The following is a 7,426-nucleotide window of genomic DNA, read 5'->3' as shown; positions in this document are numbered from 1 at the left end:
TGTTCCTTCAAGAGTTCTTTAATAAAGGGCAATGGTTCTATTTAGAACTGCGAGTTCTATGTAGAACCATTTCATGCTTAAATGTTTTTTTGCATGATGAAAATGTTCTTTAGATTGATGGAGAGTGTGTTGTTTATGGTTCTACATAGAACCTTTTTAAAAATGGTTCTATGTAGCACCAAAAAGTGTTCTGCTATTGTGATGATGTCAAGCTTGTAACAATAGCAGAACCCTATTTCATGCTAAAATGGTTCTTTGCATGATGAAAATGTTCTTCAGATTGATGGAGAGTGTGTTGTGTGTTGTTCTACATATAACCGTTTTGAAAATGGTTTTATGTAGAACCAAAAAGGGTTCTGCTATTGTGACGATGTCAGGCTTGTAACAGTAGCAGAACCATTTTTAACAAGGTTATGTAGAGAACCATACATAACACACTCTCCATCAGTCTGAAGAACTACTTCACCATGCAAAGAACCATTTTAGCATGCAAATAGATCTATATGGAACTCATGGTTCTATATAGAACCATTGCCTTTACTAAAGAATGCTTGAAGAGCCATTTTTTAAGCATGTACAGAAATCCATACGATGACAGTAGTCTAGATACAATTCTTAATTCAGTTTAACGGTCAAATAAAATGGCTGCAATTTCAAATAGGGGTGGGCGATGTGGCAAAAATATTATGATGCATCAAAACATTTTCACAGTACTGATATTTGTTTTTTGGTTTTTTTGGGCTGGGGGGTTATTAAGCTGAAACACAAAAGTGAGCCTGTAATGCCACATATTGCCCACACCTAGCTTCAATCTGCACAACTATTTCTTTTTGATTAGGAAATATGTTCCATTTGAGTGTAGTGTAGTACATACATCACACAATCTGATTAAATTAACCAGTAATACAGAATAAAAAAACCTTTCTTTACCTTCAAATAAAAAAAATGTTCTTTTAATTATAAAAGTAAACAAAACGGCTTAATTAAAAAAAAGTTGATTCCACTGAACTTCTAATAAGTTAACAGTAATATTTGTGTATTCATTGTTTTAATGAAATCAATTGATCAATGTATGCTTGCGAATTGATTCACTCGACTCACTTAAAAGAGTCGCTCAAAGAGAACGATTCGCTGGTTGGTGAGAGACTGTAAGCATAGGTTAATGTACGTGTGTAAAGTTATATACTGAAAAAAATAAGAAAAGAAAAAGCAAAACATTAGACAGTAAATTGGCTAGAAGGATACACAGCCTCCAGCACTGGGCTGTGGAGCAGTGGAGCTGCATTCTCTGGAGTGATGCCACTCCATCCAGTACCTTCGGGATGAGCTGCAGTGATCCAGAACTGATCATCCAGCATCAGTACCTGACCTCACTAATGCTCTTGGGGCTGAATGCAGTCAAATCCTCACAGCAATGTTCCAACATCTAGTGTAAAGCCTTGAGACAAGAGTAGAGGCTGTTACTGCAGCAAAGGGGGGGCAAACTCAATGGTACTGCACTGGAGTTCCTATAAAAACACTGGAAGAGCAGCAGTCTACAAACCTATGGACGTATAGTGTTGGATTCTTGGGCAGTCATTAAGCCAATACTGACAATATGGACTGCAGTGTGATCGGACTACTGGTACAACTACACTTGTAAAAAAGACGGTTCTTTTAAGGTTCTTCAATAAAGACAATGGTTCTATATAGAACCGTCAACATCAAAGAACCATTTGATTGCCTGAATGGTTCTTTGCATGGTGAAATGGTTCTTCAGATTGATGGGGAATATGTTGTATATATTTTTTTATAGAAGCTTTTTGAAAAGGGGTGCATATAGCACCAAAAAGAGTTCTTCTACTGTTACAAGCTTGACATCATAACAATAGTAGAACCTTTTTGGTGCTGTAGAGAACACTTTTCAAAATGGTTCTGTATAGAACCATCTACAGCACATTCTCCATCAATCTGAAGAAAGCTTTCTCCATGCAAAGAACCTTTTAATCATATAAACGGTTCTTTGAGTGTTCATGGTTCATTATAGAACCATGTTCTATACTAAAGAACCCTTGAATAACTCTTGTGTAGAGTGTAGGATGAGAGGCTGAATGACTAAGCTTGTCATAAACCCAGCTAGTTTACACCTGTCCTAAAACTTTCAGCTTCTTTTCTGATCAAACTGAGTCAAATATGAATTATTGTATAAAAGAATTTTATACAGTCCGCTAGTTGAATGTTGCGTACAGCCTCCAAATTTTTCAGAAATGAGCCTGATGGCAGTAAAGCACAGCTACAAAAGTTTAAACACATCCGATACAGGGAACCAACGTAAAGATGACATATCAGTGCAAATTTTAGTGCACAATCTGTTTTTATTTGCTAAATTTAACAAATTAGAATAAAATAAACCATAAAATATAAAAAAGTGCCACAACTTCTGCACAAGCCACGTGTTATGTTTTAAGTTTAAGGCCGTGGTGGAGAAACTTTGAGGTGACACAATTTTAAAAAATGATTAAAAAGTTTAGAATGTTAAAGTAAAGTTTAGGAAAGATAAAATTAACTGCTTAAACGATTCAAATGTTTCCATACCAAAGATATAAACTGGTGTGATAGCGTTGTTTCCTCACAGCAAGAAGGGCCTGGGTTCGATTCCCCAGCCAGGTAACCAGGGTCCTTTCTGTGTAGAGTTTGCATGTTCTCCTCATATCTGTGTGGGTTTCCTCCCACAGTTCAAATGCAGTCAAGCCAACTGGACATGCTAAATTGCCCCTAGGTGTGAAATTATATGTCTGTGTGTTTGCCCTGTGATGGGCGGGCGGCCTGTCTGGGGTGTTTCCTGCCTTCCACCCAATGACCGCTGGGATAGACCGTAACACCCCCGAACCCAAGAGGATACGCAGCTTAGAAGCCCAGTGTGTGAATGTGTGTGTGTGTCCTTTCTATGCTATATTGCTATGTTATATTCTATGTTATATGGCCTAATGCTGTAGGCCATATGCTGTAGAAAAGACATGTGGATGTCACATGGCTGCATTCACCATAATCACCCTCTCAATTCCTAAAATGACAGACTCCTTCACTCAAGGTCAGAGCAAAACGGTTCCATAAATAGCTCCCATCAGTGGCATCCCAAGTGCTATACATAACAGGGTCTCACAATATGCAATACTGTACTTGATGTCAGTGTTCCCTTATAAGCATGAATGCAGCACGGCTAACTAATTTAGGAACAATGTTCATGTACACCTAATCATTCATCACAGTCAGTCTAAATCAAATAAAAAAGTTAATGAAATCAGTGAAGGCTTAGTTTTTTTAGGTTGTTTCACATGGATTTGCTAGAGTAACTTCACAGTCAAAACAGCCATTAAGTACGTTATTCATTTTTCAGAAAAAAAAATTTAAAAATATTTTTTTTTTCCACTCTTTGCCTTTATTACAGCTTCCATTCTTTTCAGGAGACTCACTTTCAGTTTTTCTGCAGACTAGGGGTGCGGGAAAAACTCGATTCTTAGATGCATCGCGATGCGGACGTGAACGATTCTGACTCGATTCACAAATGTCAAAAATCGATTTTCTAAATATTTAATTTATAACGTAATGTTGAAGGGACGCAAAAGGCGGAACTTGGAAGTGGGTAAGTGCAGCGCCCGGACAGTCTGTGGCGGCACATAACAAAAACACAGCTGGATGAGCGAGAAATTCGACCGGCTCCCTCTGCGTTAAAGCCAGGTTGGATCAGGAGTCACAGCACAAATGATAAGAAGAGACATTTTTCTCTTTTCCTTTTCGTTCGCTACTAGCTTGGCGAAATTGCTATGTGACCTGCAGTCTTTCGCGCTTCACCCCCCATTGATTTATTAATAAAAGATATTGGACGTAAATGCACTACGGATCATTACAAATACTTTGTTTTAAAACTACCAAGTTTTTAGACAGTAGGAAGATAGAAATCCTGTATAGAGAAAAAAGATGCATCGAGATGCATCGAGAATCGTTTTATAATCGCATCGCAGCATCTGAATCATAATCGAATCGAATCGTGAGGTGCCTAAAGATTCCCACCCCTACTGCAGACACACCTCCAAAGTTCAGTCTTAGAAGTTGTTTTTGCATTGTCTGCTTCTCATGATCCAAGTAATGAGACACATTCAGTGGTGTTGATGTCTGGACTCTGGAGTGGTCAGTCCATTGTTCAGCTTCTTTGTTTGATGTGTCCGTCTCCTTTTCTCAGTGAGGCTTCTTGAACAGCTACACATCCTTTCAGACCCACAGCGCTGAGTCGTCTTTTCACAGTGGAAGGATGGACAGAAACACCTGTGGATGTTGTCAGATCTGAAGCAGCTTGATTTTCTCCTCTCTCTCAGAGATGAAAGCTTTAAGTGCTGTTTATCTGATGGGGGCAGTTTTGGTGATCTGTCAGGTCTTGCTGGGAGATTATTCAACAGGCTGTTAGGCATCCCGTTTTCTCTCAATTTGAACTGCAGTTTTGGAGTTTGATATTATATTCAATTCATCTTTAGTTGTTGAGGCTTTCAGAGTGGTCTGGTGTGAAAGGCTCTGTTCTAGAGAAACGTACCGAGTCAGAATTGTTCACAGTGGTGGTGATAGGAACAAGACTACTAATGAGTTTAAAGTGTCTAAAAGCTCCCTCACTGAAAATTATTACATGAAATGGTTATGAATGCACTGCTGATTCATTGTCTTATGATCTAAAACACATTTCTCAAAATCCATTCATGGTGAAAAGCAAAATAGTCCCCAAAGAAAGCATTTTTTTCAGGTTTAGCACTATTTTACCATCATCAACATTACATATAAAACTCAGAAGACTCGTGTAGGTTCACTGGTGGTTTTGTATGGTAAATAAAATGTCTATATTTGTGTTGTAGACATTGTGATGCCTGGTTCCTATCACCATCACTGTAAAGACATCTGAGCCAGTAAGTTTCTCTACAATGAATCATTTCACATCAAATCACTCTGAATGACTTTGTTTACATCTCAACCACTGAATTATGCTGAATTATTTGAAAAATAAGTTGAATGCCTCTTTAAGTGTAAAGAGGATTTGTAACCAATCATTGTAAATCAAATGAATGGAGTTGACAAAATCTGTTTATAGCATAACTCAAATACATTTACCTGAGTAATTTCAAACAAGTACACAGTTTAAGAGTGATATACTCTATTCTGGCCACTGTTCTTAAAATACAATCTGAGAAAACGTGTAAATACACCAATCGGGCATAACATTATGACCACCTCCTTGTTTCTACGCTCATTGTCCATTTTATCAGCTCCACTTACTATATAGGTGCACTTTGTAGTTCCACAGTTACAGACTGTAGTCCATCTGTTTCTCTGCATACTTTGTTAGCCCCTTTTACCCTGTTCTTCAGTGGTCAGGACCCCCATGGACCCTCACAGAGCAGGTACTATTTGGGTGGTGGATCTTTCTCAGCACTGCAGTAACACTAATGTGGTGGTGGTGTGTTAGTGTGTGTTGTGCTGGTCTGAGTGGATCAGACACAGCAGTGTTGCTGGAGTTTTTAAACACCTCAGTGTCACTGCTGGACTGAGAATAGTCCACCAACCAAAAATATCCAGCCCACAGCGTCCTGTGGGCAGCGTCCTGTGACCACTGATGAAGGACTAGAGGATGACCAACACAAACTGTGCAGCAGCAGATGAGCTATCGTCTCTGACTTTACATCTACAAGGTGGACTGACGAGGTAGGAGTGTCTAATAGAGTGGACAGTGAGTGGACACAGTGTTTAAAAACTCCAGCAGCACTGCTGTGTCTGACCCACTCGTACCAGCACAACACACACTAACACACCACCACCACGTCAATGTTACCGCAGTGCTGAGAATGATCCACCACCCAAATAGTACCTGCTCTGTGAGGGTCCAACTACAAAGTGCACCTATATAGTAAGTGGAGCTCATAAAATGGACAGTGAGCGCAGAAACAAGAAGGTGGTCATCATGTAATGCCTGATCGTTGTATGTTCTTATATTTTTTGGTGGACTGCATTGATTTCAAAAGCCCGTCAAATAAAAAACAGTATTAACGGCAACCCCATACCGGTAACTAACAACTCGCCCACAGCGGGGACATGCAGAGGAGTGCTCTCTGCTTCTTACGGTCAGTTGGGAATGAGCTGAAGAAACTGGATATATTTGGGCTCTGTGATAAGACACCCACTATCAGTGCGCACAGTGTCACTGATGAAAAGGAAGACTGCAGGAACAAATCACAAGATTGATTTAGAGCACAAGTCTGCAACCATTCTGGCAAACTGCAAACACAGATAAAAGAATATGAGGTGGCTAAATTAGTTTTGCCAGCTTCAGGGTTGTCATGGAGATACACACTGCTACATTTCGCACTTTGTTTTTTAAGACTACATTGGACGTTATCTGTGTGCATCTGAGATATTAATATTCAATGAAAACATTCAATTAATACCCTGGCAAGTGTGCAGTGCATTGGCACTGGATCGCGCTGGTTAAGCTGATATTTTGAAAGTTGGCGAGGCACAGCAGAAATATCCAAAAAAGGCAATTAAGATTCTTTTTTTTAGTTGGGAGGATTAAGGTGTTATCTTTTTCCACAACTCAGGAGAAGTTAACCTTAGATAAATACTTGAAACACCACTAACACACAAAAGCCTGACAGCTCAGTTTGGGATCATATCATTTTTAGCAGAGATTTCTAACGGCTGTCGAGGGTCTCCATCCTAAATTATAAGCAACTGCTCCTATTTTATCTGAGGATAAAGCAGCGTTTGTGTGTTTATAATGTGTTTGGATATGTTCCGTAAGATTTAATATGAAATAAGCCTAGAAAATACACTCTCCACTCTCCTCCGACAGTACTGGAACAGCAAAGCCAATTCTTTCGTTTTTGCTATACACTAAAGATAGATAGATACACAGATAGATAGATAGATAGATAGATAGATAGATAGATAGATAGGAAGACAGAAAGATAGATAGATAGATAGATAGATAGATAGATAGATAGATAGACAGACAGACAGACAGACAGATAGATAGATAGATAGATAGATAGATAGATAGATAGATTCGGGATCAATGAAGCATCTATCTATCTGTCTGTCTGTCTGTCTGTCTGTCTATCTATCTATCTGTCTGTCTATCTATCTATCTATCTATCTATCTATCTATCTGTCTGTCTGTCTGTCTGTCTGTCTGTCTATCTGTCTGTCTATCTGTCTTTCTATCTGGAACATGTGACTGACAGTTGTTTCTTATTGCCCAGGTCTGCCCTGTTAGATTGATTGCTTAAACAATTATTAGCTCTGAATGTCGACTCTTGGTTTGAGCCCTGGGTTTCACCTTTGAAGGCTGCATTTGTTGTTAAAAGGAATCAACATGAAGACCAGAGAACTATGGGAGAACAGCAAGCCA

The sequence above is a fragment of the Colossoma macropomum genome, unplaced genomic scaffold, assembly GCF_904425465.1.
Source record: "Colossoma macropomum unplaced genomic scaffold, Colossoma_macropomum, whole genome shotgun sequence".
Taxonomy (NCBI): Eukaryota; Metazoa; Chordata; class Actinopteri; order Characiformes; family Serrasalmidae; genus Colossoma; species Colossoma macropomum.
Note: the sequence above shows the minus strand (reverse complement) of the source record.